The sequence below is a fragment of the Musca domestica genome, unplaced genomic scaffold (assembly GCF_030504385.1).
Source record: "Musca domestica strain aabys unplaced genomic scaffold, Musca_domestica.polishedcontigs.V.1.1 13, whole genome shotgun sequence".
In the NCBI taxonomy this organism is placed as follows: Eukaryota; Metazoa; Arthropoda; class Insecta; order Diptera; family Muscidae; genus Musca; species Musca domestica.
Genome location: NW_026712172.1, coordinates 2,757,693 through 2,766,479, shown reverse-complemented (window position 1 = coordinate 2,766,479; position 8,787 = coordinate 2,757,693).

Genomic DNA, 8,787 nt, shown 5'->3' with positions numbered 1-8,787 from the left:
TGTTTTTATCTTTTTCGAGGGTTTTAGTTATGTTTTCGAATCGATTTGGCTTAAAATGTGTGTTTAGGCTACTTTGGTAGAGAACCATCTTACCTGGGACTATTATAAACAGTTGATGTATATTGTTTAATAAATGTGCCATATTATTTGGGTTTCCAACTCTCAAACTAAAACCTCTGTCTGGAAAATAGGATCAGGTTTTTTTTAAACACTATAAATCGCCCGGTACGTGAAACTATATTGACATTTTTGAAATGCATATTTATTGTTCTTTAGTCGAGTCATCATTTATACTAAAAATGGAGCCAGATGTGTGAATTATTATGCTTTAAAAACTATACGTTATAGACTAAAACTACAGACCGGCAACGCTGTCTGGGACAGCTAGTTCGATTATAAAAAAATAGTTGGATGCATTTGAAAACATCTTAATCGACATCGAATTTTACTCCGCCTGAAAAATGTAAAACAAGTGGTGTCTTTTCTTCAAACTTGCTCGTGGTTCCGATGTTTTATCCCAAACGTTGCTGAAATATCGAAACCAATATCTAAATTAACAAAGAAAGATGTAAAATTTATTTCGGCGAAAGACCAGCAGCATTCTATTGAGAAATTAAAGATGTTGTTGTCGTCTTCACCAATCCTGAAACAAGTCAGTGAAGATAAGCCATATAATTTAAAAACCGACGCTAGCGATTATGTGCTTGTAGCAGTTCTCAGGCAGAGGGAGAAAGAAGATGAACACCCCATAGAATACGCCAGCCAATTGTTGCTGCCTGCCGAGCGTAACTATTCGACTACGGAGAGAGAAGCTTTAGCAGTTGTTTGGGCTGTTAGAACATTTCGGGGATACATTGAAAGTTCCACTATAAATGTTTTTACAGACCACCAACCTTTAAGATGGGTGTTCTCATTAAAATCACCTTTAGCATTTAGCAAGAAGGGCTCTAGAGCTACAATCATTTAATATAAATTTTGGAAAACAAAATGTTGTAGCCGATACCCTCTCCCGTCCTCCATATCCGGTAGAAACTTACACCGATGTTAAATGTGAATGTTTTTCCATATCAGTAGACAAAAGACGCTGATAAAAAAGATATTATTGATTTATTTGAAACTAATGACGATAGCGTGTTGAGAAACACAGGTCTTGGATACATGCTGGTGCATGGCGTATTATATAGATACTGTTCTGATCAGGATTTTGAATTAGGACAGTTGCTTATTCCAAAGTCTATACGTCCGGTTATATTAAAAAGATGTCATGACGACCCATTGTCAGGTCATTACGGGATTGAGCGTACTATAACCGGATTACTCAAAATTACTACTGGCCAAGAATCCAAACTGAAATAACCAAATATGATAAAAAAATGCCTGCAATGTCAGCCAACAAACTTAAAATCGGTAGGACTCCTTCAAACTGTATCAAGTAGAAAACGATTCGAGGTTATTGTCATTGATCTCCTTGGTCCATTGCCGCGAACACCAAAAGGAAATCAGTGGATTCTCATAGTAGAAGATATTTGCAGTCGATGGGTGGAATTGTTTGCAATCAGGGGGCTACTGCTAAAATTTGCTCAAAAATCATGTTAAATGGCATTATTTTGCGTTAGGGAGTTCCAAGACGGATACATACAGATAATGGTCCACAGTTCATATCAGCGATCATGCAGAAACTGACATATTGCTTGAATATACAACAATCCTTCACCCCTGTGTATCACCCAGAAGCTAATTCTGTTGAGAGGAAGAATCGTGACCTAAAAACATACATCCTGGTATTCCAAACTTTCTTCGATTCGTTTTGCAATGAACACTGCTAAATGCGAGAGCACTGGATATTCTGCAACATATTTAAACTTTGGCCGTGAATTAAGGAGTCCATTAGAAGTAAAACTCGATTTAAAAGCTGTTATTCTATCCGAAAACTTTTTGCCTTTTTAATTTATACATTTTACTAGCTGATCCCGGCGCGCCTCGCTACTCCTTTCGCTTTTATATGCATTCTAAATTTTATATATGAATATTTTTGGTTAAAAAATATAAATAAAACAAATTCAAAAATTTCAAAAACGTTATTATTGTAATACTTTAATGCGTAAGCAAACAAATAGCACGGACTTCCAACGCGTGACCATGAGAAAAACAGGAACATGCAAAATTTAGCCCGCATACAAAAAAGGGTCCGTCTGTGAAAATCACTCTAGCTTCCGAACGAAATAAGGTAGGTTGATAAAATTTTACTCAAATGTATATTATGTCTGCAGGACTTTTGGTATTGAAAATGGAACATGTAGGTTCACGTTTTGGTACAGCCCCCATATAACGGTACCTCCCGATATTCGTACTCTGATGATTTTAGAGACATTATTCACGGAATTGGTTCAAATTTGGTATTTGAAGTTCGTAATGCATACTACAGCCTATGACAGAAGATTTTCTGAGCAGGTCCACGTCTTCGTATACATTTATAATTTTAACACAAATTTTAACGGATTTTATTTTTTTGAAAATTGCCAAATTCGTTCAAAATGGTGGAGGGAATTCAAAGTTCGGCCCGGCCGAACTTACAGTCTTTTTACTTGTTAACTGTTAGCCTTATACCATTGCAAAGGCGTTGTGGGTCAATGCTTCTTAATAAAATCATATTCGAATCTGAAACGATTTCAATATGATTTGACAAAATGTACACCAAATTCCGTCACACCTTCCATATTTCATTGAAATTGGAGGTACATACATGCCGAGATTTTAACCGATATCTAATTAATATGTCAAATTTATTATTGTACATACATATGGTGTTTGGTATATAACTAGAGAGCGACCGAAAAATATATATGGGAAAATGTATGAGAATTTCATTGGAATCGAACATGCACAGCGTGTCTAGTGCAACAAATACATTAAATCGGGCGAAAATATATATGAGAGCTATATTCAAATCTGTACCGATTTCCATAAAAAATGGCAAATATATTTTCTAATAAAATCCCGTCATTTATTCCAAATTTGGAGAATGTATATGTAATCGATCAATAGATATATGCATATAAAATCCAAATTTTTGGGAGGTACCTCCTATTCTGATGCTATTTCTCCAGTTCCGAGTGGAATTTAAAATATATATATATATATATATATATATATATATATATATTTAGGCCGTGGGCTTCAATATTTAAACCGTGGGCTTCAATGTGTGGATGTGCTATACAAATCCTTTAAAAAATATATTTAAATCTTATTATTAATTGAGGGCTGAATGATTTAAGAATAGCCAAAGTTAATTACTTTTTTAAACACATTAGCACCTTAGATTGAGCATTAGAGTCCTCATAAGTACCCCTAAACATGTCGGTCTGTTTGTCCGCCGAAAGGTGGACTTGAGGAGGTACTATTACATGGAAAAAATCATAAAATTTGTAGATATGTTGAAATTTTTGTGTATGATTTTCACCCCCGAAGTATATATATTTTAGCCAAATTCTTTTAAATATGATAAAATTAGGAAGTACCTTTATATGGACACTACTCCGAATCATCGACCTACATTGAAAACTTTCTTCTACCGCTTATAATCCAAGATGACAAATAGAGGCCAAATCAAAAATATAGCAGAACAACATAACATGTCAAACCGAAAAAAAATTTCGCGTGAATTAAATAACTAAAAATAGTTTTATATTGATTGAGGTCAGAATGTTTTCAGAATAGTCAAATATAATTACTATTTTACACTCATAACCGTAAAATGGGAATAAATTTTATTTGCTATTTAAATTGTAAGTTGGAGACCCCATAAAGTCATCATAGTATAATTCAATGACGATTCAACATATGTGCGGTCCCGATTTGAGAATTTTTGCAATGAGATTTTTTTTTCGTGATTTTTTAGCGATTTTGAGAAAGTAATTATCTTTTAACTTTGGTGTGACCGCGTCAAATTATTTCGATATCATCTATTCCGTTTTGCCACCACATAATTCGGTATTACACTTTCATGTACCCCGCCATCAATTTCAGTTCTCAAGAAATCAAGTCAATTAAATAAATTGGTATTAATATTCGAATTAAAAAAAAAGAACAATAACAAAATATAAAAACACTACAAATGTGCATTAGAAAATAGTAAGTCAAAATGGAAAAAAATATGCAAAATAAAACATTGCTATTGTACATCAAAAGTCAAATAAAATGTTAATATATCACAGTTTTACGCGATTTTTTTTGTATATTATCCTTTTCGAACAAGAGACAATTCCGAATTTGTATGAATCGTTAAAATCAGTCCAGCGGTTCTTAAGTTATAACTGGCCCGGTCCGCGCTGCCGGCCCGTAGTTTTTGTCTATTATGCATATTTGTCAAAGCATAATTATTCACAGATATGACTGATATAATTGTTCACGTACTGGTCGTTTAAAAGTTTTTTAAAATACCTGAACCCATATTAAAGTCGTGGGCTTCAAATGTGTGGATGTGCTATACAAATCTATTAAAAAGTATATATTAATCTTATCCCCATGTAAGGGGTCAAATTAATTTTTAGTATGGTAAAAATCGTAGCAAGATTTTCTAGTCAAATGAGCAGTAATTTGGAATTTATTTTTATTTTATTTTGTACACCTTATAATTGAGGGCTGAATGATTTAGGAGTAGCCAAAATTAATTACTTTTTTTAAACCCATTGGCTCCTCAGATTGTGCATTCCTCATAAGTCCCCCGAACCATGTCGGTCTGTTTGTCAGCCAAAAGGTGGACTTGAAGGGGTACTATTACATGGAGAAAATTCTAGAATTGACATATATGTTGAAATTTTTCTGTAAGATTTTCACCCCCCAAATACACACTTTTAGCCAAATCCTTTAAAATATGGTGAAATCAGGAGGTACCTTTATATGGACACTACTCCGAAACATCGACCTACATTGAAAACTTTCTTCTACCCCTTATAATCCAAGATGACAAATAGAGGCCAAATCAAAAATAATGCAGAACAACATAGCATGTCAAATTAAAAAAATTTCGCGTGATTTAAATAAGTAAAAATAGTTCTATCCACCTCATAATTAAGGGCAGAATGATTTCAGAATAATCAAATATAATAACTATTTTACACCCATTACCGTAAGATGGGAATTAATGTTATTTGCCATTTAAATTGTAAGTTGGAGACTCCATAAAGTCCATATTTTTCATCACAGTATAGTTCAATGACGATTCAACAAATATTCGGTCCCGTGCTACTTTCATATATTTGTAATTTGTTCTTGTTTTCACAATTTATTTCATATAGATGTACATCCCAAATCTACGTTCCCAACCAATATTCTCTTAGGGGTTACAAATTCAATAGATTAAAAAATTTTATTTTCTGACCACACATTAGATCTGAAAGTGAACTTGGGGATACTGTGGCAATTATCTGTATGATGTTTCCCTAACCCAGGGTAGCATAAATAATATTTTTTAGCCAAATCAATTGATGAATGTGGTCAAGACCAATATGGGCCCTACTCTGAAAATTTTGCACCCTTTATATTTGGAATTTTACTGATTGTACTCCCAAAGATTTTTGTGTTTTGAGCTCTCATTGGATGGATTATTGTCACATGAAAGAGGCTTTTTCGGTCATTTTGTTTGTTTAAATATGTTCACATCTTCCAGCTGAACCACGATGTAGGCCCTGTGGTTGAAAGGTAGATGTCAGTTAACATCGTATTTCGCACATATTTCATATTTTGGTAAAAAATTGTATAAAGTGAAAAATTATCCAATATATATATCACAAAAAATCCACTGAACTCAATATGATAATACAAATTGAAAAAATTGACAAAAGAGAAATAAGAAATTGAAAAAATCTTCAAGTTGTTAGCTGATTTTTTAAACAAATGTTTAAAGACCCATACAATGTTTGTCAATAAAAAGAACTATTATTTTAAAATTCGATTCCATTGAAAATTTTTTCTAGATCTCTTTTTCGTGATTTTTTAGCGATTTTGAAAAAGTAATTATCTTTTAACTTTGGTGTGACCGCGTTAAATTATTTCCATATCATCTATTCCGTTTCGCCACCACATAATTCGGTGCTACACTTCCATGTAACTCGCCATCAATCAATTAAATAAATTGGTATTAATATTTGAATTCAAAATAAAAAATAAAAAACACTACAAATGTACATTTGGAAAGAGTTAGTCAAAATGGGAAAAAATCATGCAAAATAAAACATTACTATTGTACATTTCAAAAGTCAAAATGAAAATGTTAATATATTACATTTTTACGCGATTTGTTTTATATTATCCTTTTCGGACAGGAGACAATTCCGATTTTGTATGAATCGGACCAGTGGTTCTTAAGTTATAAGCGTAGTAACACGTAGTAACTAACGTAGTAACTAACACAAGTTTCTTTTATACGAATAAGATATGTATATACATCGTTTTTTCCAATTGATATTTTTACAGGATATTAGTAACCTCTTCTCACTCTAAAACATTCAGAGTGACACTTCTTCCCTTTATAAAACCTTTCATTCCACATTTTTAAAGTCTACATCTGTATATATATATATATATATATATATATATATATATATATATATATATATATATATATATATATATATACAAATCTGGCAGCTGTTATTACTATCATTACAAATTAAGTATTGATTTTTTATTGCATGTGAAGTGATGATAGTGATAAATTATTATAGAGGTTGTTATATATGTAACATGAAGATTTAAGGGGGTTACTTAGTTCGCAGTTAGATCTCGCCAAGGAAAAATTTAGCGGTATATAATTACGAGTTATTCTAGAAGGAACATTAAACTTTATTTCGTTAATTAAAAATTGTGAATCAATTTGACCACGTCGTATTAAAAATATAGCTGTAAGTATTAAACGCCTTCTTTCTAAAGATGGGAGATCTATAAGTTTTAATCGATTTTCATAGGAGGGGGGGAGTGCTTCCGCCGGATTCCAAGGCAGACCTTTGAGAACGAATATAAGGAATTGTTTTTGAACTGTTTCTATTGAATTATAGTAACATTTATAAAATGGACTCCACAGCACGCAACCATATTCTAATGTAGGTCGAACTAGACTAGTAAACAAGCATTTAGTTACGTAAGCGTCTTCAAACTCTTCAGACCAGCGCTTAATGAAACCTTGAAGAGACTTTGCTTTATTAACGCTAGATTAAATGTGTAAGTTTAAACGAAGTTTATTGTCCAAAATAACACCAAGGTCAATAAATGAATCTACATTCTCCAATTTGTATGAAGCTACGAAGTAATCAGATAGAATATGCCTAGATCTGAATAATGGTAATTTTTTGCATTTTTTAAGATTATGGTGACATGCCATTTATACCACACCAATTCACAATGGAATGTAGATCTTGTTGTAAATGTAATGAACTATTGAGAGAATCGAGATTAATGAACAACTTAACTTCATCTGCAAACATTAGAATTTTGGAAAACCATACAACCGCCGGAAGATCATTGAGATAGAGAACGAAAAGTAATGGCCCTAAATGGCTTCCCTGGGGAACACCAGAATGGACTAGAATATTTTTTGAAATGGTATTTATGAAAGACACCTTTTGACTACGGTTTTCAAGGTAGTGGAGTAATAAACAATGTACGACAGTGTCAAAAGCTTTACTAAAAACGGTTAAAATTACATCAGTTTGAAATTTATTAGCAAAACCATTATGAACATAGCACGTTAATTCAATTTAGTCAAAGTTGACCTACCTCTGATGAACCCGTGTTGACGCGGTGAAAAAAGTGGTGCCAAAAGTGTGTTAACCTACGCGATACCATAAATTTAAAAAGTTTGGGTATGGCGCTAAACTTAGCAATACCCTATAATTTTCAATAATGCAACGACAGTTTTATGGAGAGGAATTATATAACCAGATCTCCAAAAATAAGGAAAGTAGCCTAAAGATAAGGAGTAATTAAATAATTTCGTAAGTTGTATGTATAATTCAATTGCACATAATTTAAGAACGTTTGCAGGTAGTCCGTCTGGACCTGGTAACCAAGTTCCGCCATACATTCTGAATTTCATTGGAATCGGACATACATATCGTGTTTGGTACATAGCATACACGAAATCGGCCGAAATATATATAAGTAGGAGCTATATCCAAACCACAACCGATTTGAATATAGTCTGGAAAATTTTTTTTGGTACCAAATTTCGTGTCTCTTTCTGAATTTCATTAGAATCGAACATACATAAATATATATATATATATATATATATATATATATGACCCACAACGCCTTTGCCTTTGTATAAGGCTAACAGTTAACAAGTAAAAAGACTGTAAGTTCGGCCGGGCCGAACTTTGAATGCCCTCCAACATTTTGAACGAATTTGGCAATTTTCAAAAAAATAAAATCCGTTAAAATTTGTGTTAAAATTATAAATGTATACGAAGACGTGGACCTGCTCAGAAAATCTTCTGTCATAGGCTGTAGTATGCATTACGAACTTCAAATACCAAATTTGAACCAATTCCGTGAATAATGTCTCTAAAATCATCAGAGTACCGAATATCGGGAGGTACCGTTATATGGGGGCAGTACCAAAACGTGAACCTACATGGTCCAAATTAATACCAAAAGTCCTGCAGACATAATATACATTTGAGTAAAATTTTATCAACCTACTTTATTTCGTTCGGAAGCTAAATCGACATAGAATTTTATGCTGATCAAGAATACATATACATTGTGAGGTCTAAAATGTATATT